This window comes from Amblyomma mixtum, chromosome 6 (assembly GCF_055824585.1).
Source record: "Amblyomma mixtum isolate Tamu chromosome 6, ASM5582458v1, whole genome shotgun sequence".
Classification (NCBI taxonomy): domain Eukaryota; kingdom Metazoa; phylum Arthropoda; class Arachnida; order Ixodida; family Ixodidae; genus Amblyomma; species Amblyomma mixtum.
The window spans coordinates 158,977,617-159,001,338 of NC_143017.1; the positions used below are offsets into that span (position 1 = coordinate 158,977,617).

At 48.4% G+C, this 23,722-nt stretch overlaps 1 protein-coding gene and 1 non-coding gene across 2 annotated transcripts in view; both read left to right on the forward strand.

Annotated features, from left to right (window-relative positions):
- The window catches only part of zfh1 (Zn finger homeodomain 1), a 702,801-nt gene that overhangs the window by 235,403 nt on the left and 443,676 nt on the right, over positions 1-23,722 (forward strand). The window lies entirely within an intron of this gene.
- Positions 11,584-11,655, forward strand: TRNAT-UGU (transfer RNA threonine (anticodon UGU)). The gene has a single exon. It is a non-coding gene; the product is annotated as a tRNA-Thr (tRNA).

A 23,722-nucleotide genomic window follows, 5' to 3' on the forward strand; every position in this document is an offset into this window, starting at 1 on the left:
ATCGCACCCAGCGTTTGTCCACAGAGGCCCACATATATTCCTGTTTGTTTGTTTGTTTGTTTGTTTGTTTGTTTGTTATTAGTTAGTTTATTGAGGTTTAACGTCCCAAAGCAACTCAGGCTAACATATATTCCATCGAGACTTTCTTCGTTTTCTCTATATTTTTTCTTCTTCTCCGTCTTCCTGTTCTCCCAAACTCATCGGAATAAAATGGATAAGCAATCTTCCTACCTGAGGGTTCATGCATGCAGTGAATGCTTCTAAAGACATGAGTGGGCTTAAATGTGTAGTGCAGGTGAGCGTAGACTTGCAGTTTCATCCAAGTGACCGCCTCAGTGCGAACGCAAAGTTTTGCGCGGGAGCACAGGAATTCATTTCTGCACAATTAGCAACAAAAACGGTCAAAAAGAAACATTTGGTTTGCTTTATGGAGGTTTAACGTCCCAAAGCGACTCAGGCTATGAGGGACGCCGTATTGAAGGTCTCCGGATTATTTCGACCACCTGGGGTTCTTTAACGTGCACTGACATCGCACAGCACACGGGCCTCTAGAATTTCGCCTCCATCGAAATGCGACCGCCGCGGCCGGGATCGAACCCGTGTCTTTCGGGTCAGCAGCCCAGCACCATAACTCTGAGCCACCGCGGCGCCCCCTCCAAAAAAAAAAGAAAAGAAATATTTATAGGGACGTGTAGTTACATTATGTGACCGGAAGTGACGTCAAAGGGAAATGACCCCACCGAACTGGACAATTTCCATTGGCTGGAGGGATGTGACGTCATCAACAGTTTCTAATGCTATCGCATTGCCAGCACATAATGTAACTACATGTCTCTATAAATATGTATTTTCTTTTTTTCTGGGGGGGTGACGTCACATCCGGTCTGGTGATGTCACTTTCCTCTAGCCAATGAGAGAATCTTATGGCCGACGCATTTTTCACCGACAAGGTTTTTAATGACATTTTATGCGCCGCACCCACCCGTTGGCGCGAGCTAAGGCGCGGAGCCCGCCGCCAGCATGCATGCAGTACGGAGCTGTACATTCGAACGACCTAGGCGAGCGTTTATCTTGGCGGCAGTTTGTGGCGAACGGCGGCCGGTTCGTGTCAGGACCCTTTTGCCGAGTGCAAGCACCTCGAGCATGCAGCCCGAGCGCATCCGAGCATCTCGCGTCAGAGCGCGCGGAGTGGCTGCTCTTGCGCTCGCCGCTCCTTGTCGGTTTCGCCGCTGTCAGGTGCGCAGGCAACGCTCCAGCCCAGGAGAGAGGCACCGCTGGCTCTTCTTGGCGGGGTCGATGTTTGTCGACCGCATATACTCACCCGCAACCGCTGGCGCGAGAGGACATCCCGGTTGCCTCAGTGTTGCCGCCGCTAAGCGCACCCATGGAGTGCGAACTTCGCGCGTCGCCTTGTTTTGGCCCGACTTTCCAGAAGCGGTGCGTCAGGAAAGACAGGCCGGTTTCCTCCGCTCTTTCTACGCTGCGGCATAGTCTTTAGTTGGGGTTGTTATCTTTGTTGCGGCTTACTCGCGTTCTCGTAGCCTATATACACGTAGCTGTGAGCTTTAGAATGTCCTATAGACAGAGTATAAGGCATGGAGGAGCGCCTGTTGGGGTTAAGAAATGAGTTGTAGTTGTCGTATTTAGATCGCTGAGAGTAGTAGCCTCCCCCAGGCGGTGGAAATAATTTGTGACCCTCGAAATTGGCATTTTCCACGGCCCACGTGCCGTTCTGTAACGCCGGCTTTAATTACAGCGGCTTATTAAGGGGCAAAGAACGAGGAGTGAGTATTGCTAGTTTCAGCTGACGTGTGAGATTCATGAAAACGTTCGGTTATTCAAGACATTGCTCTCGTTTTATTTTTTTAGTTTAGGCTTACTCGTAAGTTCGCATTGTTAAGCGTATTTTGCGAATATACTGCCAAGCATTTAAGAGTAAAGAGAAAAAATGGCAAAGCTCTCAAATGGTGGCCGTATACCAGCGGCTTATAGACAGGGTGCATCTAAGTGGCGTCATTCTCCTTCACAGAGTGACAGCGAACGTCCTAGAATACAACGCCCAGCAAGAAAACAGAATTAGGAAGAAAAATGCGTGCTGTCAAAAAGCGATTCAGCGTTGCATCAAAAAAAAAAGTGAAGGGCAACAAAAAAAAAAAAAAACGGAAGCGAGAAGAAATTCAAAGAAAGGTAACAAAAAATAAAAAAAAAAGAATTGCAGCGAAGCACCTTTACACCGGAAGGACCGTCTCAGTTTTCAATATATATTTATACGGGGGCCCGATCAGGTCCCCGTAGTTTGTGTGTATACGGTCCCAGCTCTCGAAACAAAGGCGATTCCGCTGGGACATCTCAAAGGCGCCCCATCCTCGTTTTATCTTTTTTTTTTTTAACTTCTCCTTCAGGGCTTCGCGCTCGGTTTTATAGCGCTCCCGTTCCCCTGTGTCTTCGAGGCTCTCCAGCGAAACGAAGGAGACAGGTTCGCCTCGATTGAAGTATACAAGCAGCTCACTTATTTATGTGGCTTACACGACGTACTTTCCGGTAACTCTGCTGCTCTGATCCCGTGTGCGCTGCAGGCTTGTACGCCGCGCTAAGACCAGTCGAACGAGCCGTGAAGTATTTGTGCCAGCAGAAGCAAACCTCGGAGGGCCGCGGCGTGCGGAATAAATTTTCTTCGGCCGATCTTTATCGAAAGAATTCCCGTAGGCTGCAGTGTGCAACCTAAGCTTGTGTTATCGTTCGCTGGTTTCTTGCGACAGAAATTAGGGCCATACTATATTAATGCGGTGATCTTGAATAGGCTCCTGCTGCTTATAACATTTTTTTTTTCATATGCTTATTCCAAGAGAAAAGAAATTTAATGAAGAGACTAAATGTGCCTTAGCCAATTTACATTTGGATCTCCCGATACGTGGCACCTGGTTCGTTTGCCTCCTGGCGGAGGCGTATGCGCGCACAGCGAATGTAAATCGATGATGATCCGTCTGAGGAATTTTCGCTTCCCCTTCTTCGGGTAATCTGAGGGGCGAAATTTGTCAAAAGGAGAGCTCTTACAGAGTTTCAAGAAATATTAGATGCTGAAATTGTGTTACTCTTTTCCGAATTAATGGAGGGAATTTTAGGTACGATTAAGGGAATTTTCGGTTGCGGCATGAAACATGATTGATGTAACTGTATATTCACGGGAAAAGCATAGCGAATGTCGTTTGATTCCAGACTCCAGTCAACATCACAGCAACCCTAACCTAAAATGTAATTTTTTGTTCATCAATGAAGGAAACAAGAAAGAAGGATACACTGGACAGCCTAAAACCGTTGATAACCTTGGTAACACCTGATCAGAAGCAAGAAATTTCACGTGGCCATTAATCAGGTCATCGATGTCCTATGACTCAAAAACCTAGCACGCAATATTGTGTATTAAAGGCTCACGGAGAAGACGGCTAGTATGAAAACGATACGAAGCAACTAAAACAGGGATCACGGAAGAAAACGGCCCTAAAAGTCATCTTTATAGGAATGCTATTAAGATCAAAAGCGGAATAAAGGCACGTCCGACTCATTTTTTCTTGAATGCCGCTCACCTAACGTCGCTGCTGCTCAAAACTTGAGACAAATTTCATTCTTTCCTGTCCTTCAGTGTGGTAGGCGTCCTGTTTGAGTGCGTGACCTCTCGAGTCCGGCTATGGTCTCTGGTTCGACCCCCAATCGGGGAACGAAGAGTTCACGGCAAATATTTAAGACAAGGAGGCAGGTTTCTCTATGACCTTGTATGGTTGCTTTTTCAGCGTAGTAGATGTTGTATTATGTCCGCTCCGAACAAAAGGTTTGGACGATTAGCCCCAGCGCTTCTGTGCTGTACGGCAGGTTACTGAACCACTATACTTCAAAAAGAGAAAGATCTTGGCCCGGCGTGCTCAGACAAAAGTCTCTCTCCTTCATTTTCCTGCGCGCATAGTGGGAACACACGAGGGAAAGACAACAACCAGTTCCTCAGAACGCACTCCGCATTGCCAGGAACTGTCTCGCGAGCGGGCGTATACAAAGCCCTTCGCACGGCTTTTTCTCGTTCGCCGAGGAGGCCATTTATTTTCCTCCCTTCGCGAGCCAGCGACACCATACATCGCGGCGCGCGCACCTTTCGAGGTCCGCGCCAGGCCGCAGACACACGCGCCCGCGGGAGGCCGTTACCGCGATCCCCAATTTAGCAAGGTAAACAAGCGGCCCTAATGCCATTCCCGACATAGCTGTCAGGTCACGCCGGCGGCGGCAAGGTATACAGCGGAGGCGGCACGGAGTCAAATTGCCAAGTCGGCGGCGAGCGAGCGCAGGCTGCGGCCTTTTTCCCGCGTTTGTAAACAAGCCACGACCAGTGCGCCCGACCAGCTCGACTGTGTGTGCGTGCCGCCGCCCCCTCCGCCGCCGCTGGCTGCGTCACCAGAAAGGCACGGGTCTCGGACGAGGTCGGCCCGTGTGTGCCTATACGTGCACGCGAACGACCTCGTCGGTGCGCTGGAATTCTATACAGTGGGCGATCTTTGGGACGTTCATTTCTACAACTTTAATTAATAGTACACTCGGAGAAAAAATGTGTCAAATGGAACAAATGTGCGAACGGTCAGCACGTGTGGCTTACATTGTGGTACATGCCTTTGCTGTCAGTTTCCAAGGGAGTAATGGTTTCGCTGTGAGGTGCTAATAGTTGTGGGAACGCAATTGGTCCCCAAAGGACTTCTGGCTTAGAGGGATGTGTACAGTCGATGGCACTCTTATGTGAGACGCTGGGACAGTGCGCATCCAGCAGACTGCGAAAGCAAAATTACACAGGAGGGGTTTGCTCCGAGGTTCGATCCCCAGCGCCGTCGGGTACCCAGTGCCCGCCGGTGATAAAATGGGTTCTAGCTTGCCCCCTGGTCTCGTGTTCAGCTTATCTAGGGTGAAATGCTCGGGAAATGGTTTTCTGACTCGCCCTTTTCACAGTCGAAAATACCTTGTTGCGCCCTTTTGCCAAAGAAAAATCACCATTATCCGCAGCATCATCATCATCAATCAGAGCTGGCTTTCAGGTAACTTTCTTGAGCTCTCGTACGTGGATTCAAAGGTTCTGAAGCCCTGATATCGCGCAAGCGTTGCCACTAAAACAGCACATCCTGCTATTATGTCATTTTATTTGCAAATAGTACGTCGTCTAAGCGTTCTACGCAAGTGTAACGCTGACTGTAATTCATACATGTAGCCAATCATTTGGATATGATGTGCGATGCACTTCTTTCATTGTAATGCTGTATAAAGGCATTTCGTACTAGAAATGATCGCTATGAAGGAAAAAGATACAATGAACATTTTAATGCGGGATGTATAAGTATCAGCATTGCATATCTGCTGTCGCTGCCATAAGCAACGTCCCCTGTGTTCGCATGGGGTCGGAGGAAGAACCCGAGCACGGTTACTTGCCTAGCAAACAGCAAACAGCCAAAAGAACACAGGTTTAAGGCCCGCATCAGCCCCTTCACTGCTGAAGTCCAGGCAATGCCGCCTCTTTCTCCTCCTCTCGGTATTTCTTCACACATTACGCACCCTTCGTGACAGATAGTTGAATACATAGACTTTTTTCGCCTAAGGGCCGACATCTATCATCATCACCGACAGCAAAGGGCTCCAGTGGGGGCCACCCCAGCCCGAAGCCGCCTCGGTTAGCAGCAAATCTAGATTTCGTGATCGGCTATATAAAGCACGACACAGCTTACTGTCGTCGTGCACCTGGTGCTCATTGCAGTCTAATATTTTAATTCCCACTTTGAAGCTATCAAAAGTCAAGCCGAACATATATACAGTGTCCCAACTTAAGTCTGAAACCCCACAGCTTATAGAAGTTATATAGACGCCCCCATCTGAATTTTCGCTGCGGAAAGCAAAATGCATGGAGGGGCAGCCGCTACACAGGATGCAGTTTAACAGCAGATAACAACAATACAAGAGCCGCCTCACATTATTCTGCCTTCTTATTCGAGTATCGGATCGCAGACGCGAGATCAAATTTTTTGGAAGCGCAGCGCATATGAGCGAGCTTCCAGCGCGTGCGGAGCGCGCCATTCAGCCCGTCTTGGCTCATCTTGACACCCAGCAGTCTTGCGGCTTTCGGCTTGCGTTCCTCGCGGATCTCGCACGCTCAGAACGCTGCGCGTGGCGCAACGGACGTTCTTCGAGAGCGTTGCCCCGCTGTGCGCGTTGCTCACTGTATACCGCCGTGCGCGTTTGCCTGGGCGCGTATTCATACATGCATACATACGCATTCCTCGGGCTCGCCACGTGCCACATATGTGCATTTCTCGTCTATATGTATGCGCTGCCGCTTTCCACTCGCATCGCCCTGCAGCTCGGCCGACCTCTAAAGAGCCTCCATCCGAGTGAGACGGGCGTGCAATGTATAAATATCGACACGACAGAGGGCCGACCTCCACGTCAAGGGCTCTACTCGTGAATATGGCATACGCAGGGTTAAATTCGTGACGTTGGTATTCCATATTGGCTCTGCGTGAGTTCTTCGGCATGATGTATGTGTGTGTCAGCTGTGTCGATTGGTTGGTTGCTATCTGCAGCCGTATGCGCTGCGCTGAACATTTAGTTTCTCCGGAATATTTGTCTCTGTGGTCGTGCTATCCATATGCGTCAATTTTCCCGCCGCCTGCACCCCGGTATGTGTGAACGGCAGATATGTATATCGTTTTACATTTTGTGGGTTCCCACTATAAGTTCACGGCAGCTCTACCTTTACCTATTCCATGAATTCCAATATATGTGCACGACAAAAGTATGCCTTTAGTATTTCTAATGGCTCTGTATATACATATGTGCCCGACAATAGTATACCACTCTATGAGTTCTGAATATAACTTCACCACACCAGTGTAGCTTTACTCATTCCGTAGGTTCGGAACATATATCACTACACATACTCATTCCATGCCACCTGCTCCGTCCTCCTATTTTCCGCTTTTCTGTGCTGTCTTCAACCGCACCGTTTTCAACCGTTACCTCAGTGTTATAACTAAGGGGCCTCAAAGCCCGGCTTCTGGGGCACGTTGTTTCGTTTTGTTTTTTTCTGGTTTATAGCAACCAGCGCTCCTCGCTTCACCGTGCTTGCTTGGCTCGCTCTGCGCACAGCAACTTCCATACCGCCGCTGCGGCCTGTGGATCCACCCGTATACCTCGGCCATCAATCATTCATCCGCCCTGAATATTTTCCACGTTCCGCTACCCTCGATTGTATACGTTCAGCCGCGAAATTAAAAAAAAAAAATCTTGAAACATTTCGGGACGGAATGAAAACAACAATAACAAACACGATATAAAAAACAACCTGGAGAATGCAGCGACATAGAAACAAACAACTAAAAAGAAAAGGAAAAAAAAACATCTCAGCCGAACCACGAACGGAGGCTACTGGCAAGCTTAAACATGGGAGGCGCGCTGCGGTGGGTGCGTATGTGTGCGTAGGTATATAGTGTTTGTGAGTGCGTGTATGTGCGGGAGACGCGTGAGCTATAGGTATTTATATGGCGCGCGGTTATGAAAGTGTGTTTGCGTTTGTTTCGCGTTCCCCGTTTGAAGAAAAGGTCGCGACCGACAGGCAGGCGGGTGCAACAGCAACAAAAACAAAGAACGCGGCAGCGGTAGCATAACAGAGCTATACGCGCGCGCGCGCGCCACCATGGATCCGAGCACAGCCTCATACAGGCGCGCTCACGCTGCAAGCGGCATATATTGAGACGGAAGCCACCGGGGAAAGCAGAAATTGCGAGATTACCTTGGCGATGCGGAAAAATTTTATTCGAGCAGCCCACCTCTTTTCTCCCCTTCTTTCCGTTCCTTCTCTCACTCTCTGTCGTTTATTTTTGCCGTGCACGCATATATGCTTTCTGCGCGCAAGCTCCTGTAGGCCGCGCTTCTTGTTTTGTTTCATTGTTCTCCGCAGCTCTCGTCATTACCCGGTGCGCGCGTGCACATATAGCGTTGATGTTTGCGCCCGTGTATATGTATATAGACCAGGGCCTGTGCGCGGCGACCTCGTTTCCTGACGGCGTTTCCCGCCGTCGGAGCGCTTGCCGTAGCACGGTGGAGGGGGGAGGGGGAGGCCCTCTGAGGTTGAAACCACCGCGGCTCGTCTAATATTCATCGATTCCTCTCAGGTTTCCTGATTTCTGCCGCGCCCGGTGAAATGGTGCGAATTGGCCCGGGGGCTCCCTGAGGATCGCGCGTCGCCCCACCGACGTTCGCCCGCGCCCGCTTGCTTGACGTGTATATACCGTATTTTCCGGTGTATAAGACGCACCCTTGTATAAGACGCACCTGCCATATATGCAGGCTGTCATTGAAAAAGTTGGTATATAAGACGCACCCGTGTATAAGACGCACCCCAATTTACCCAGTCAGGCTAGTGAGGCTTAATTAAACATGCTTGTGGGACCATCGTGAAATGCACCGTACCTGTGAGTTCTTAAGCAACGCTGAGTGATCGATAAGACAACACTCATGCCATACCCGCCCACGTCTTAGCAAAAAAAAAAAAAAATACGAAAGAACTCTCCTTATGTCCATAAGAACATTTTATTTTTACTTAAAACCTTCGAAGTCTTCATCTTCCCATGCGCTATCAAAAATTTTGCCCGTGTCTGGAGGCAATGCAGCTGAAACATTCTCTTTGCACAACGCGCGTACTACGTACAGAGCAAACAAAGTTGCAAAGGGAGGCTAAAAAAAATGCCGGTTTGTCTTGGCTTGTCTTGACAATGGCGAAAAGCGCGATTGTCGCCATCTTTTGGCATTTCACATTACTTTTGTTTGGGGCCTCCGAAACAGCCGTGTGTTTATGATCCCGCAAGTCATCATCCCCGCTGTTTCATAATAAAGTTCACCTAAAGAAGTTGCGCATGGCGGTCCCCGTATTATAGCCGTTTACAACCGCGTTATTGGTAGCGATATTTTTGCGGTGAAAAAAGCTTGAACATGAACCTGAGTAATTTCTGTACTCGCAAAAAAAAAAAAGGCGAAAAATTCGCATATAAGACGCACCCTTGTATAGGACGCACCAGCAAGATTTTTGAAAAAAAGCCGCGTCTTATACACCGGAAAATACGGTATATACGGGCTCCTATCAAGCCGCGAATTCTTTTAGTTTTCTTCTCTTTTATAAGCGTCCAGACTCTGTCCCGCGTAATTTCAAGCGTATTTCTCTTTTAAGTTGCTGCTCCCGAGAGGCTGAAGACGCGTTGTCGGAAGAGGAAACGCTGAAGTATAGAAGAGAGATTGAAGGCTGTGATGAGCTACGATCGCTAAAACGCGTGCGCGCGTGCGTGCGCGCGTGCGTGCGTGCGTGCGTGCGTGCGTGCGTGCGTGAGTGCGTGCGTGCGTGAGTGCGTGCGTGTGTGTGTGTGCCTGTGTGCTGGCGTGCTGGCGTGCACGCGAGTGCCCGTGCGAGGGCCAAATAGTGTTAAAAACAGTGGCACACCAGCAATACTGACTTCACTTCTCGTATAGTATAGATCTATAGTGTCGATTGTGTGGACTTTACGGGGTTGGTTTTGCCAGCTTCGTAAAATTAAACGAAAAGGGTTGTTTTTTATTAATGTTGATTAAGATTAACCCAATCTCCGCTCGAGCATTGTTAATAAAATCGCCTCTGTTACTTCCGCACTTAGCTTTCTTTTATACTTCGAACGCTTAAACTATAGACACAATACGGATAAACTATGTACACCAAACGTAGGGACACCAAACGTTCGCTAGCGTGTTTACTTGTTTGTAATGATGCGTTAGACATTAGCATAGTTGGATCGCTTCATGGTATCCCCCAACAGCAGCTACATCGTTTATAATTGAAATTCATCTGTGATGGCTTGCAGGTTTTGGTTTCAACACCTGGACGATAGCTGAGACGTCAAAGTTGCCTGTAGGTCACTTAAGCATGAAGAAACTGCAATGTAATCGCCGGTATGTCATTTTAATTCACGACGACGCTTGTGCGATCCTGTCCCAAGTGCTGTAATGACAACAAACGACACATCAGTGGTTATATTGAAATCTTTTCATGCCTCACGTGACCTGAAGCCACTTTCGACGTGACAGGCATCGTTTCGTTGATGAAACCTGAGCCTAAACATGCATTAGATAAGAAATTGAATTATAAATTTTAGTGGTTGCAGGCGATTACTATGTGGTGATTCATCTGTTCGAAAGCTTTATGCATAATTGCAGAGAAAAAACGTGCAAGTGAATTAGGTGTCTATACTCCTTAAGCCAGCTAATCAGCAAATGCGATAATGTACTCCACGCCGCATGGTTTTCTTACCCGATAAACGTTTTATTAGACGGTCCTTGTCTATGTTTTTCACTCAGTAACATAAGATCGGTGACGCACCGATCAGTGGACATTCAATTGATAATTCATTTCACCCTCTCCCAGCTAAAGTGGCATCCCAACCTGTTCCTCATCATTATCAGGCAATGGCGTGCCTGACTTCCGTGCGAGGTCAGGAAGGATTTTCTACGCATACCTAAGGCTCGGCCGCCCGTATAACTGTTGTGGTTGGGCAGCACATTATTATTATTCTCCAAGCCCCGTGTCACAACAGAACACTCAGCTTCCCAAACATGTGGCTTCGATAGGTCTGTATCACCATTTGAGGAGTGCGGTTAAATTTATAACTTCGAGCTCAGTCTCCCTAACTCATTTCGGCTTCACGAGTACCACCTCTCCAGGCAGTGTGACTGTGACGTCTAGCATGCGTATTATATATATATATATATATATATATATATATATATATATATATATATATATATATATATATATATATAATCAATTTCTAATCAATTAGCCTTAAGCGATAACATATTCAGTAATAATATTTTAAACAGAGCTTAAAACAATTCTTGATAGCAGACAGTTGACCATTAGTTTCTTTGTTTCCTTCTTTTTTATCCTCCTTTTTTCTTTTCCTTTGTAGTCTGTGTTCCTTAGTTTGCGTTCTTTGTCTACAAATGTTTGTATTGTGTCTTAATTTGGTACCATCTTTCATTCTTAAAATGCTGCGCTTAATTTACTTAACTCAATGTTATTATGAACAGGAGGTCCCCTTTCAGTCATTCGACTATGGGACCTCCTTCTGCATATCATTGTAGGCTGCTCAAATGATTGACTAATAAAACATTCTGATTGATTGATTGATTCTAAATCGAACAACAGCAGAAAATAAATAAAAAAAATAAAAATCCCCTGTGTCCCTTGGTTTCTGTGGCTGTTGGCTTTACTTATATTTATAACGAGCCCCTCATTCCCATTCTTTTGTTTCCCTAATTGCTTAGCGAGGGTTTCGGTTCTGGCAGCCTTGACGCCATAGGAAGCATAAGAGGGTTCTCACACAGCTTCCACCCTCGCCGTTCGATGACGTTCTACGTCACATCAGCGGTAGCTCAAGACGTGCTACGTCCGCCGCTTAAGAACGTGGGTGGCGCTGATGAACACTCTTAACGTTAGGTTATTTGTAAACATAAATACCCCAGAAAGCAGAAGATTTGACAGCCGTCGCCGTAGCTCAGCGGTAGAGCACCGGACGTGTAATTCGGAGGTCGTGGGTTCGGATCCCACCGGCGGCATGTGGTTATTTCTTCTGATTTTCTAATCAATTAGCTTTAAGGGATAACATATTCAGTAATATTCTAAATCGAACAACAGCAGAAAATAAATAAAAAAAATAAAATCCCTTGTGTCCCTTGGTTTCTGTGGCTGTTGGCTTCTCTTATATTTATAACTATAGCCCCTCATTCCCATTCCCTTGTTTGCTATATATATATATATATATATATATATATATATATATATATATATATATATATATATATATATATATATATATATATATATATATATATATATATATATATCCCACCGGCGGCATGTGGTTGTTTTTTCTTCTGCGTTTCTAATCAATTAGCTTTTAGCGACAACATATTCAGTAATATTCTTACTTGATCAAGACCACAAGAAAAAAAAACAAATTAAAAAAATCCCCTGAGCTTCTTGGTTTCTGTGGCTGTTGGCTTCTCTCATATATATATATATATATATATATATATATATATGTGTGTAATCTTTTGCTACATGGAGTATGGGAGCGGTATGGAAAAATAATAAAATAAAAATGCCAAAAGCGCACATTGACACCGAAAGCCGAGCGTGTGGGTGGCATCCCGAGCCGTGTGTGTATATAGATAGCACAGGAGATTTAAAAGAAACAAACTGGGCTCTGGCAACCCTACAGGAAAGAATCCTTTCTTTCTTTTTCGCTCACTCTCTTTGCGTGCTGAGAGGATTAAGGTAATCCGCAGTTATCAGATTACGTTCTCACAGCGCTCGCGGAGCGGGGTCGAACCAGGGCCAGGGCGTCAGAGCATGCTGCAAGCAGTGCGGGACTGCGCTCGGCACCTTGTGTGGTTTAAGGTTCGCCCCCCGCAAGCACTGCCAGCCTCGCCGCGATCGGTAGATTGGTTTTGGCGGACGGGGAGCGCACGTCGTGAGCGGTGTTTTTCTTCGACAGCTCCGGTGCTCTTCGCTCGCTGCTTCCGCTTTGCTTCGCTTCGCACTCTTTATTTTTTTCTTGACCCCGATTCCGAGCCTCTTCAGCCTCTTTCCGGTTGTCCTGTGCACCTTGTTGCCCTAAAATGTCTCAAACAGCCGCTGAAGTTAATTATACCTCTCAGTGACACGCCGTAGCGTTAGTGCTTGGATTAGAACTGTTTGGTTCTTTACATCCTCCTGGTAGGAGGATGTAAAGAAGAAAGAGAGGGCCGTGTCACTCAAGCTCTATTTTCGTACATTGAGCACGGTTTGAATGTATTCATTTTTTTGTCTAAGTTCACGATGCTCTGATACTGTAATCTCAAGGGTGAAGAAATATAGGGGGGGGGGGGGGGGGGGGGGTTTGTTGCTTTAAGGACTATTTGGTGACACCTTTATACTCCTTACTTGAAATCCCCCTAAGTATTCTGCACGAATATCCGGAATAGATTTCTTGTTTTCACCTCTTGAATTTAACACAGACGTGTATCAAGCGATCATCTGTTGCGGCAACTAGCCCTCATTGTGATGAATTCAATAGGCGGAGGCCTTATGCGCAGTGCTCTAGGAATATCTTCTTTGACTGTTCTCTTGCTATCATTGTTAAAGCTTTTCCTGCGTTAAAGCGTTATCATTTATGCTATTAATGATATAGCGCTGGTGGAGAAGGCTTTCTGGCAATACGAAACAGAGCGCTACTTATAGTTATAAGTGCACACAGTCGACATCGGCCTGCGAAACTTTGTTGCATCTCACCGCACTCTCTAATTCGTTGCAATATATGGAAGCACATCGCAAGTACCGTCCACTGCTTCGTATGGTACACTAGCAAGTTTACGAGCAGTCTTAGAATTGCTTGCACTGGGTACACTGGTTGACGGTCCGTTTTCGAAGGTGGGCACAGCCGTCAAGAAAAAAATATGAGGTGGTACTTGTCTGGTTCGACATCAGGAGTAAGGCGTTCCGCAGATCTACAGGAGACGCAAACCTTTATCAGGTTTTCATCCTCTCCTCGTATTTAGCTGCGCTGTACCATCAGACGTTAATTAGTCCCACCATTATTTTGGTTGCGGACATACTGGCTTCAAGGAATCAACCTATGCCCGGAAAACAGCCTCTTTACCTACGCCCTCAAATTCATTTTGAATCCAAGCACAATGCCCGAGCTGTGTTCCAATATTTATTCCAGTATAGAACACCTGCAGGATTCTCATAAGCGCCTGGCGACGTATTCCAGAAAGAGCGAGTAATTAGAAAATGACGCTCCAACGGTTATGACGCATCGTGTTACGTAATCTGGCGTAATTTTTCTAAGGCTGTTTCTCAACCTCTTCTCACACGTGTTTCCCTTCGTCTAAGAATACAAACAGGGGGTATCAAAAAACAAAGGCCCTTATGTGGTTCTCGTCAGCAGTATAAAAAGGAGTATAAACAAATAAACGGGAAATACAGAGATATATATGGAGCACGTAGAGAGATGTTCCTGCGCTTTATATACACCTACACGCTCATTTCCTGCCGCCCGTTTCCTCTCAATCTTTAGGCGCCTACACGGCGAAGATAACGGCGACGAGAGCGATCGCACACGGGCGAATCCTAGCGCACAGAAAGGCGAAAAGGAATCAGATCTATACCAGCGGCGCAGTCCTCTTCCAGGCAGGGCGCCTCGGTCGCACACGTAAGGCCCTCTACAACTCCCGACAACAATATCGAACAGCGCTCCTATGAGGTGCGCTCCGGGGAAAGGCGGGGTGAGAGCTAGGGAAGAAAAGGAAAACTCTGGGGGTGAGTTCCGAGACGGAGAAGGCCGGAACGTGAAGACGAAAACGACCGGCATCGACAGCGATGAGTCTGCAAATCGTACACGGGAGGCGCTTGAACAGGAGCCCGAAAGGCGAGAGACGCGCCGCTCAGGCGTGGGAAGGGGGGACAAAAAGGAGCCGAGAAGGTTCCTCAAAGACAAAACGATTTCCCTTTCTCTTCCCCATCTTCTATCTCCCGTGTTCTCCTGTTTTTTTCCTCCTCCTGTGCCTCGGGAGAGAGGCGAACACACCTTGACGGCACTCCTTTCGATTTCCTTCCCTTTTTTTACCCCCTTTCTTGAGACTCCGGGCCGTCTCGCCGATGCTTATCTTCCTTCCTTTTTTTCTGTTTTTCTTGTTTGCTTGCGCGCAATTTTTATTCGCATTTTCTTTCTTTCTTATACCCGTTGTTCTCCTCCCGACGCGAGTATAACGAAGAGGCGCCGCTTACGGAAAGGTTCGACCAGAAATGAAAAACGCGCCGATAAAGCCAATAAAAGGGAACAGTTTTCGACGAACTGGCGTAGAGAGGGCAGGGAGGAGAGGTGCAGAAGATGGAAACTGGCTCCACTCTCCTTGAAAAATGACCCTGCTCTTGATTTTGCTGCGTCCCCCCCGCCCGCTCTCCTTACCTCCTCCTCAATCTCCCCCGTGTCGGTTTCGGCTCCCGTCTATATCCCGCCTTCTTTCTTCCCTCCACCTTTATCTTCCCGTTTTTTCCCTACACTTTCCTTGTATACCGCCAGAGTATATCCCAGATACCTGAGCTCCGCCGGTGATTTCCCGGCGTGCTTCTTTTGTCTCTGCCTCCTTGCTCTTCCCTTTCCCTCTGTCGCACTCTCTCTCCCTCGCCGCCTTAACGCTGACCGGCATCTCGAGCGTATGTGAGGTGAAGCGGGCGCAGTTTGCGCTTGTCTCCCTCTCTCACCCCTTCGTATTCCCTTCCACGTCTCTGTGTGGGCTTCCAATGGGCCGTTCATTTAGTTATCTTTACTTCATCCCGTTGGAAAAGGGACCGGCTAGCACAGAAACGGCGACGAGAGGCGATCGGGCGCCGCCATGCGGAGGGCGCTGGCGTGAGCGCGTACTCTAACTGCCTCGGTCGTTCTCCACTGACAAGCTGGATCAGAATCCCCCGGAGTCTATACACGCTCCCCTTCCTCACTTTCTTCTTTCGATTCCCTTCCTTCTTCTTCTTTCTTACCTTCGGCTTATTCTTGTCTCTTATGTATAGGTACGGTGCAGTACTACGCCGTTGCCGTGGATGTCCAAAGCCCTTGCATTATTCTCTCTTCTCCGTCAGTTTGTTTTTTTTTTCTTGCGCTTTATATTTCTTGGCCCGATAGACCCTTCGCTCACGAGCGTTTTATTCCCTCTCCTCTTCCTCGTTCTAGCAGGACTTGAGTCATTCACGTTGTACGGAGTGTGCCGTGTATCGAAACAAAAAAAAAATCGCTTTCTTCTTTTCCCGCTCCATATATAGTAGACCCCCCTGAAAACGCAATGTGGCAGTGCGCTCTGAGAAAATAAGAATAAAAATGCCCCGCCAGTCGATATACCTGTGCGGGATTGCGCTGATTGCATGATCTCGAGCTAACGGGATTTGTCGGGTCCGGCGACGGGCGATCGTAATTACTCGCCCCAGAAAGGGGAGGGGAGAGTTCAGCGATAGGCGTCCCTCGTTCTCGCAGCGAAGACTGCTTTTGAAAGGAGTTACCACTTGTCTCATTTTCCAGCGATTGTTCTCCAACTTTCAGTTCTTTGTCCGCTTCTGGCTTTTCCTCCTTTCTCTAGATTATGCTGCACCCGTTTACTACATGTACTACGTCGCCGGCATCGAAGATTGTAAGGCGAGTATCCAGAATACCTGTCATGACTACGCAACCTCGCGCTCATTGTTAGGCGCAATATAAAATAACGTGTTATTTTATTGTGTCGAATTTGAAGTAAGAAAAGGGGAGCTTGTTTTCTTCCTTTTATTTCTTATTAGGCTTGCATCCGTCAGCGGTCTCTTTAATCTTATTGCATACAGCTTGAGCTGCGCAAGTGACACTATGGCCAGTTTCACGGCGTCGGCAGATGTTCACGTATACAGGATACGCGCAGGTAGAGAGCAAAGGTAGCCAGACTTACCTCCAATGCAGTTCACGTGATGCCTTAATATAGCGGCAGCAGTGTACCGCCGTAATGCCACCCACTTCTGTCGTCGTTTGTCAGTCGATCAGCGGCCACCCCTAATCATGCCGCCACACTTTTGCGCTTTGTGCCATGGGTGGAAGGTGGTCGGCCCGAAGCTAGTTTCAATGTTGAAACTCGCATTGTCTTTTATTGCAGTTTGATAGTTTTTTTTTTATCTCGCTTTAGTTCATCCAGTACAAAGTATAATAAGGGAGTAATTACTCATTGACGTCCACCCGAGCGCAGCCATACGGCCACAAAGGAAAGCTATACAGCTTTCACAGAAACTTCGTAGTTAAAGAAAAATTCGTCCTGGTCCGGGGTCCCCTAAATATTTGGTCCAGTACAAAGTATCTGTGCTGCTTTGAGTTTTCGCTCTATTTCAACTACGGGGTCATACGCTATAGAAAGATTAATGCTCCGTGTTTCACCCAGCATTTTCACTTTCCCTGAGCAATGATGCTTCCAACTGTGCTCAGTGGTCATTGCGCTTGCTTTGAAAAAAACAGAAAGAAGAACGAAATGAGAAACAACTCTTTCGACGCGATCCAAACCGCGCAGTGTCAAGCACGAACGTCTCAGACCAAGCGTCACCTGTGTGCGTTTCGAGGGCCGCTATGGCAGTTACTCCTCATAGCATATACTTACTATATAATATATATGCTGTTCTTGACAGCGGAGTAAGTCCGCCGTTCTCGCGTTACCTGGTCTCTCGAATTCAGCGCCACTTCCGCACGGGAGTCGTCGAGAGGCACAGTTTTCCGCTAACCGAAACATCCCGTTTACACCGGACAGGCCGGCTGTCGCCGTGAGGCACGGAGCTGATGCAAACAAGGGGTGCGACGAATCAGCCAAGAAGAAAAAATATAAAAATCGCCAAGAAGGACCCGCCGCATAACGGAGCTGGCTGCACTCTGCGATTCCCTGTTCCCGACTCCCTTTGTGTTCCGGAAACCAATTGTATGGATGTACCCCCCTCTCCACCTCAACCCCCGCAACGTTTTTCTTGCTTTTTCACCGTCGTCCCGTCAGCCGGTCGATCCTACCCGAGCACCCCGTTTTGCTCGATCTCTCCTTGCCGATCGACTATCAGCTGTGGGCCACACCGTCAGAAGCGGCGGCGCCTCTTTCTCTCTATATACCTCTCCCGGTTGGGGATCAAGCGGGCTGTAATGCTTTGGTGGGACACGGGAGAGAGGGTGGGCGAGGGTATAAGGTGGGGATGGAGCGGCGCGGAACGCCTTTGTGCTCTTTGCTCCAGGTATATAGTGGACGTAAAAGGCGGCATGGAAGCATGGCTGCGCACATACAAACCAGAGGGCGCGTTTTCTATGCGCGTGCCGTACACGGTCCTGGCGTCGCCGACCGTTTAAACCGCAAAGGCGCGTGGCGCCTTTTCAGGGCTGCGCTGTACGTGTATGTATGGCGTGGGTTCGCCACATTTGTATGAATAGCCGAAGGAGGAAAAAAGAAAAGAAAATGAAGTGATCGAATAAGACGGGGGAAAAAAAAAAGTGGCGTATGTGAATTTTTTGCTTGCTTGGTGGTCGAGGTCGTACACCTGCCTGCCCTTGCCTGTCCTTTGGAGGGAATGGAGGGGGGGGGGGGGGGGGTTGCTGTGTAAACATATTTTTCTTTTCCGTCATTAGGCATACAGGAAAGCATTGACATGCTAAACATGGGTTATCATCGTAAGCTACTACGGGCAGAATTTTTCGAGCTTCAGAGCGTGTACGTTGTCGCTTTTTTTTTTTTTACTTTGAGGTTCTGGCCTAGAGGTTGCCTTGCAGTTGCGCATTTAGTTTAATATGAATTTCGGGCAGGTCGATAATGTAAAAATTGCGCCTTCTTCCAATGCATAAATAACTGATCCGAGGCTTAGTTATTCTTTTCGAAGAGTATCTAAATCTGGCTTGGGGCTCCTCTATATATAGCCACCTCGGAGCATGTTTGTGCCTACCGTAGACCTGAAGCGGTCATTAACTTTCGTCTTGTATTATATAACGAAAATGTCACTGTTATAATCTGCAGTCAGCAGCCCGTAATTATCTTGCACGAAAGAACGCGCTGGGCTCCATAAAGGGAAATTTTTTTTTTCGCTGTAGCGGGCATGTACGTTGTCGTGTTTCTTTTTTTTTTCTTTACTTTGCTGTTCTGGCTTGAACGTTGCAGCTACGCATCTATAGCTGCATATGAATTTCGGGCAGGTCTCGAAGATGCAATTCTTTCGCGTGACGTTTAGACGCAGTCAAATGACTTCCTGGTATTTTCCGTTTCTCCATTTTTCCTTTTTCGTAGCCTGTCCCTTCACTGACCGCATAATTTTATTTTTTATCGCACTCTGTTTTTTTCTTCGACACGTAATGAAGGGAATACTTACAGGTTCCAGCCTCCTTGTAAGATGCGAACCGGCGGACTCGAGTAAAGGCAGGGCTTGCTACCGGCAGTCTGGACAATGTGGACGTAAACGGGCAAGCAGGCAGGCAAGCGCTCGACGGGCCTGTGTAGACAGAAGGCTCAGGGCAGCTCATTAGGCGTCGTAAAGACGGGATGATCCGGCCCCTCGCGGTTTACCGCTTCGCGTTGCTGCCCGCTATACGGACCCGTGAGCGAAGGCTCCTTAAGTACACCACCTTCCGTGTTTGCTCTCGACGGTGAGCGTCAGCGTTTATACATCGTGTACATATGGCTGCCAACGACCTGCGCCGGCTTCGTTAGGTGTTGAGGCAGCCGAAGATTACTTTCCTCACGCGTACGGCTAAGTCCTTATGTGTGTGCGGTTTTGAAGGAATTGCCTTATTCGAAAGGACTAGAGATCTCAACGTTCTATCTTTTGACTGTATATTTTTAAACGTTGGAATCTGCTCTACATCTCGTGAAATATGTTGCAGTTCTAATTATGTCTTTCCTTGTTTATTTGTTACCGAGCATATTCTGCTGTTTGAGCTTCAGTTACTGTACGTCGCAGTGAAGATGCCACTTAAGCAAATGAGCTTAACGGGTACCAATATGCTGGGTGTGTACAGTTAGCCACACTATAATAATAATAATAATAATAATAATAATAATAATAATAATAATAATAATAATAATAATAATAATAATAATAATAATAATAATAATAATAATAATAATAATAATAATAATAATCACGAGAGCCGCCGCGGTGGCTCAGTGGTTACGGTGCTTGGCTGCTGACCCGAAAGACGCGGGTTCGATCCCGGCCGCGGCGGTTGAATTTCTTTGGAGGAGAAATTCTAGTGGCCCGTGTACTGTGCGATGTCAGTGCACGTTAAAGGACCCCAGGTGGTCGAAATTTCCGGAGCCCTCCACTACGGCGCCTCTCATAGCCTTAGTCGCTTTGGGACGTTAAACCCCCTAAACCAACCAAACCACGAAAGCACTCTGCTGACATTCATGCTGACTGTCGCAATCCTTGTCGCGCACTGGCAACGCTCGCAAAAGTCACAGTGCATATATAGTCTTGCGGAATTTTTCAGGCGAAACAAAAATATTTGTTGCCCCAAGCATCCCGGATCATCCCTATAGAGGTGTGTTTCAGGGATAAAATCGAAAAAACAGTGATTTTCTTTGTCGCGTTTAGTTTTTGTTATTTCACGAGCAACACGACAGTTGTGTCCATTTTTCTGCATCTTGTAACGCTTGTTCTGCAGTGAAAAAGTAACTTTTTTTTTTGTGCGTGTTCCTTTCTTCCCCCGTTCTCAAACCCGACGTCCTCTTTATACGCTGTCTCACAATGCCACGTAAGCTTTCGGCCGCAAATGTTGTGTACACGGAGTCAGTTTTCCCCGTCACACGGTAGATCCCGCGCAGGGGCGCCGCGAGCCAATCTCCCAATAAGTCCCTCTGCTCCCCACGGGATTCCTGCCCAGCCGCGGCAGCGGGACCCCGGGCGCGCGCCTGGTGTTCGCTTTCTTCTTTTGTGAGCGCCACGAGCTTCCCTCTCCGCGTATAACGGTACGTGGACCCCAGTTGCAAAAACCTGAGCTCACCTATTGCGCCGGTGGGAAGTGAAAGAAAACCAAAGTGAAAAGAAAATAGTGAAAGCGAGTTTGACAGGCAGGCCACGCGTACGTAACCTGGGGTGCGCCATCTGCCAGGTCCACTGCCCGTTGAATGAGAAAGTGTGCACTCGGCTGTCGCACGCGCGCGCATGCACAACGACACTTTTTCCAACCCCTCTCCCGTGCACACCTCAGTCCTTTTTCTACCCTGCTCCCTTCCCCATTCCCTCTATAGGTGAGCACATCCTGCACGCGCATGCAAGCGCACGCCGAAGTCCCGCTTCATTTTCTTCATTCAACACGCCGCTCCAGCTTGCTAAGCTGTCCCAGGGAGGTTTTAGGGATTCGGGGGGAAATTGAGGGGAGGGGGGAGGGTTGTCGAGTGGAAAGGTAAGTTTTATTCTCCCTCCCACGAAGAGCTCTAGCCGGTAAACATGCCTCCTTTGTCACTTTTTGTCTCTCCCTTTCCTCTCCCCCTCCTCTACTTTCATACCTTGATATTCATCCCTAAGCTAGCTTTCGCATCCTCCTTTACCTCCCTTCATCCCGCGGCGCTCATGATGATGACGGTTACTCCTCCTCACAGCCGCCGTCTGGCTGCCAGCGTGAAACTGGCACACCGTTACGCGAGGGACTCATTGTCATGCGGCTGCTGTCCCTCACGGTTGTAGGCAGGGAGAAGGAGCAAGGGGAGGGAGGGGGCTGATTGGGGAAAGAGGTCCAGCCATCCCCTCCGTCGTGTGGCGGTACAGCCACTACCACGTGGTTACGCGACGTAGGTGGCGCAGTCTGTCGCGTATCCCACTAACCTGCTGCGATCCCTGTTCCCCCGAAAACCCCCTCCTCTCCCCCATTCTTTCCTACCAGGTCACTCTCCTCTTACCTTCGTGACTCACCGCGTGGATTGTGTCTCGTCGGCTGCTCCCACGACTCCTGCATTGTATTCCATCCAGGGAGGAGAAAGAGTGCGTGACATGCGGATGGGGATGGTATAAAATGGAGGGATTGAAATTGGGGAAAGGTTAGGGCCTTTAGCGCGCATTACTGCGCGGTGGCAGCATGACGCCACGGCTCTGGACGAGGTACGGTAGGAGGGGGGGATTATTTCCCTTTGTGGGACACGCGCAGCCGTTGCAGCGTCGGCCGCCCGGTGATCGCCGCGGGGGTTAAATTCCACCTTGATTCCCTACCCACTGCTGTGGGCAAAAGCCCGCCTGCGTTTCCCTCTCTTCACCTTGCCTGACAGGCCTTCGCGAAAGCTTTCCTGATGGGAGCATTGGCGGATCGGGAGATGTGATGGCGCCGCCGCGTACGCCAGCACTGCGGGGTCGGGGCGTTGGCGTGGGGGATCAAGGTGTGTTTGTGAAGAGGGTGGAAAGGCTGCGCGGAGCCCGTGGGGAGAAAGAAGAGTATGCCGGGAAGGGAGGTGGGCCCCTTCACAGAAAGGGAATCCCCGGCACGCGCCGTGCTCGTTAAGCGGTCGCATTGAGGGGCAGTCGCGTTGCGAGGGGACCATGGGAATACGTGTGTGAGCTAGGAGCCGAGGCCTCCTCACCTTGTCTCGCGACTCCTGTCCGGCCCCAGGTTGCTGCTGTGACTGCTTTGCATACAGAACTGCTGTCCGCCCGGGTGGGGACGAAAGCTGAGGGGGCATCCAAACGCGGGGATTAGGGAAGAAAGGAAACCGACGCTTTTGGTTTCACTTTTCCCTTTTTTATCTTTGCTTGTATGGTCGGCCGCGTTGTTCTTATGTCGGTTTGGCTGCGCGCTTCCCTTCGTTTGCTTGCTTCCCCGGGAGGCAAAGGTGGAAGCAGCCCAGAACCTGCTCGGAGTAAAGAGGGAGGTGGGGATCCCGGGGTGCCAGATGGGGAAGACGAGATGCCTTCCACTTTCGCTGCCGCGCTTTGCACCCGGCGCTGTGCTCGTTACTTGTTTTGTCTTTTCTTGCTGTTGCTCCAGTCCCTGTTGCCCTCTTCGTTCGCCTGCGGCGGTGAGGTTTTTATTGTGATGGTGATGATCGTGGTCATTATGGAAAGGTGGGGAACCGAGATCCCGGTGCATCGGCAGCAAGGGAGGGAAGCATTTGGAGCGGGAGGGCTTTGATGAAGTGAAGAAATGAACCGTTCCAGGTCAGCATGGGTTGAATGAGAATCGCATCTTAGCAACCAGCAGTGGCTACGGGCTTTCACGTTCTCTCCGTTTCTACGTGTAGGATGAGAGAGAGAGGTCATAAACTTTGTTGTCGGCTCAGGTATAGAATCCCGGTTCTATAAGCCATAGTTATCCGCGTGTACAGCTCTCCAATTTTTTTAGTAACATCACTGCATCGTCTACCACACAGTGGTTCAGCGTCTCACGCACGTCCGCAGTGAAGGAACAGAGGAGAGTACGAGCATGCGCACGCTTTAAAACGTTGGTAGTGCAGTGCTCATGAGATCGTGAGAAATACTCTGCATTCCGCAATTGAGTACACTTCACTTCTAGAGGCGCAAACTGTATGAAAGGGGATGAAAAGCATTCGGGGAGCTTGACGATATCGACGCCTGGCATTGCTACACACCTTGCCGATTGCACTGATAGGCGTGCAGTGCGGAATGTATAAATCTTTATTTCGCCTTTTACTGTGTTTGTAGGTGAACGAACGGATCACCATGTGTTGAGAGTGACTGGAACGCGCACACGTGGAAAAATATGCTTGACGTAAGTGTTAAAAGAGCATACAGACACGAAATTTCGAAGACAGACAAAGTTTGCAGCTTGCGTCCTCGGCATATAACATACCACCCAGTTAGTTTATATCTGAGGCACTGACTGATTAGAGCGTCATTATGCATGATTTTCAATAGTGTAATGCCAATATCTGGGCGCATATTATAAGGAAGTGAATGTTGGTGACGGCGTTGCAGCTCCAGCGGATTGAAGACCGAAATAAGCAGGCTGGCTGAATGAGCTTGGACTAAGTTAGGTTAATAAAGTAGGGTAATGTTAAAATATTATGTACATTTAGTGAAATTACATATAAGACAGAACCGCAAAATAGTCATTCACGTAGAGGCGCACATTTTTTGAAGGAGAGGTCACGGTAGCAAGCATCACGATGA